Genomic DNA, 2,763 nt, shown 5'->3' on the forward strand with positions numbered 1-2,763 from the left:
CACTCTCATAGAGCACCTTACAATGCACACTGAATTACAGGCTCAGTCCCTGCCCTGTCATGCTTGATCATCCTTAAGCACACTATGTTGATATTTGATTTAGTTTATATAGTATATTTAGTGTTTAGTTTATATAGTATATTTAGTATTTAGTTTTTATAGTATATTTAGTATTTAGTATTTTAGTATCATGTTTATCTTCTACTGTCTCTATTGTACAGTAGAGTTTCTTTATATGTATATTACTTTTTCTGCTGTAAGTGCATGTTGTGTGTGATGTCTGTATGCTACTGAGACCTTGAATTTCCCCTTGGGGATCAATAAAGTATCTATCTATCTATCTATCTATCTATCTGGTTATGGTTATGGGATTTGGCAAACGCCTTTGTCCAAAGCGACACACACATACAAAAACAACATTATATTTAATACTTATTAACTATAATAAGGAGAATAGCAATAATAAACAACAATATCAATTCAATCAATAGCCTAATAAAATAAGCAATGAAAATGAGGGGAAAGGCAATAATAAAACAATAATGTCCATTCAATCAATAATATAAAAACAATAACATGGTAAGACTACATTAAGGAGAATATCAATAATAAACAATAATGTCAAATTAATCAAGAGGCCTAATAGAAATAAAAACAATATTATACAAACTATAGCGCTTAAAGAACTAAGTGCATGTTGAACAGGAATGTCTTTAGACCCCTCTTAAACGACCCAAAACTACCACAGGAACGGAGAGCACTGGGCAACTCATTCCACCAACATGGAACCACTGAGAAATAGAGTTTTAAATAGAGTCTTGATGTTATCATTGTAATATAAATGAAGAGTCTTAAACAGAGTCTTGATGTTATCATTGTAATATAAATGTTCAGTGAGTAATGGCCTATGAACACACACGCATACATATGAACACACACACATACATATGAACACACACATACATATGGCCTTTTCCACAATCAGGTTTTATCCTAAGGCCATGTGGCCCTTGCCAGATCCAGATATTAAACAGGAAAGAATTTAATCTCATGCTGGCATTTTATTATGGTCCACACACACACACACACACCATGCATTTTATTATGGTCCACACACACACACACCATGCATTTTATTATGGTCCACACACACACACACATACCATGCATTTTATTATGGTCCTGCTGATTATGCTTTTTTTAGACCCTAGTTCCTCCCATGGTAAATGTGAACACTGGTGGAGGAAGAATGCGGAGTGTGTGTGTGTGTGTGGGTGTGTGTGGAGGAAGAATGCGGAGTGTGTGTGTGTGTGTGTGTGGAGGAAGAATGCGGAGTGTGTGTGTGTGTGTGGAGGAAGAATGCTGAGTGTGTGTGTGTGTGTGTGTGTGTGTGTGGAGGAAGAATGCGGAGTGTGTGTGGGAGAATGCGGAGTGTGTGTGTGTGTGTGTGGAGGGAGAATGCGGAGTGTGTGTGGGAGGAAGAATGCGGAGTGAAAAAAGGCTTGAGGATCCAGCCCCCACCAACCTATATGTTCAAAAAAAGGCCTCAAATGACATGCCATCTGTGTCTGTGTGTGTGTGTGTGTGTGTGTGTGTGTGTGCTTGTGTGTGTCTGTGTGTGTGTGTGTGCTTGTGTGTGTCTGTGTGTGTGTGTGTGCTTGTGTGTGTCTGTGTGTGTGTGTGTGCTTGTGTGTGTCTGTGTGTGTGTGTGTGCTTGTGTGTGTGTGTGTGCTTGTGTGTGTGTGTGTGTCTGTGTGTGTGTGTGTGCTTGTGTGTGTCTGTGTGTGTGTGTGTGCTTGTGTGTGTGTGTGTGTCTGTGTGTGTGTGTGTGCTTGTGTGTGTGTGTGTGTGTGTGTGTGCTTGTGTGTGTGTGTGTGCTTGTGTGTGTGTGCTTGTGTGTGTCTGTGTGTGTGTGTTGAAGAATGCAGAGTGAAAAAAGGCCTCAAATGACAAATGTTCAAATGTACAAAAAAAAATATTCAGGTCACTTTAAGAGGAGCAGCGCACAGGCTAATCAATTTGGACTGCTGCAGCCAATGAGCAGCGTTCAGGCTAATCAATCAGCCAATGAGCAGCGCGCAGGCTAATCAATCAGCCAATGAGCAGCGTGCAGGCTAATCAATTTGGACTGCTGCAGCCAATCAACAGGTGACAGAAGCTGTTGCAGGACGACTCAACCACCACAAACAGTTTTTAATGTTCTATCAGCCAATAACTACTCGATACTCTGCTGTAGCATAATTAATGTTCTATCAGCCAATAACTACTCGATACTCTAGCATAATTAATGTTCTATCAGCCAATAACTACTCGATACTCTGCTGTAGCATAATTAATGTTCTATCAGCCGATAACTACTCGATACTCTAGCATTTATCGATACTGTAGCATAATTAATGTTCTATCAGCCAATAACTACTCGATACTCTGCTGTAGCATAATTAATGTTCTATCAGCCGATACCTACTCGATACTCGGCTCTAGAATAATTAATGTTCTATCAGCCGAACATACTCGATACTCTAGCATAATTAATGTTCTATTAGCCAATAACTACTCGATACTCGATACTCTAGCATAATTAATGTTCTATCAGCCAATAACTACTCGATACTCTGGCATAATTAATGTTCTATTAGCCAATAACTACTCGATACTCGATACTCTAGCATAATTAATATTCTATCAGCCGATAACTATTCGATACTCTAGCATAATTAATGTTCTATCAGCCGATAACTACTTGATACGCTGCTCTAGCAT

The 2,763-nt window shown here is 39.2% G+C and overlaps 1 protein-coding gene across 1 annotated transcript in view; it reads right to left on the reverse strand.

Moving 5' to 3' along the window:
• Window positions 1–406: 406 nt before the first annotated feature.
• The window catches only part of LOC143134928 (tumor necrosis factor alpha-induced protein 2-like), a 54,513-nt gene continuing 52,156 nt past the window's right edge, over window positions 407–2,763 (reverse strand). Inside the window, exon 11 of the mRNA XM_076295655.1 lies at window positions 407–2,763. This exon is cut by the window's right edge and continues 493 nt beyond it. The gene's annotated coding sequence lies outside the window, so the exon portion shown is untranslated.

This window comes from Alosa pseudoharengus, unplaced genomic scaffold, assembly GCF_046254945.1.
Source record: "Alosa pseudoharengus isolate Yale_2024_CS ecotype anadromous, Long Island Sound unplaced genomic scaffold, YU_APseudo_1.1 YU_APseudo_1.1_scf_2, whole genome shotgun sequence".
NCBI classification, from domain to species: Eukaryota; Metazoa; Chordata; class Actinopteri; order Clupeiformes; family Clupeidae; genus Alosa; species Alosa pseudoharengus.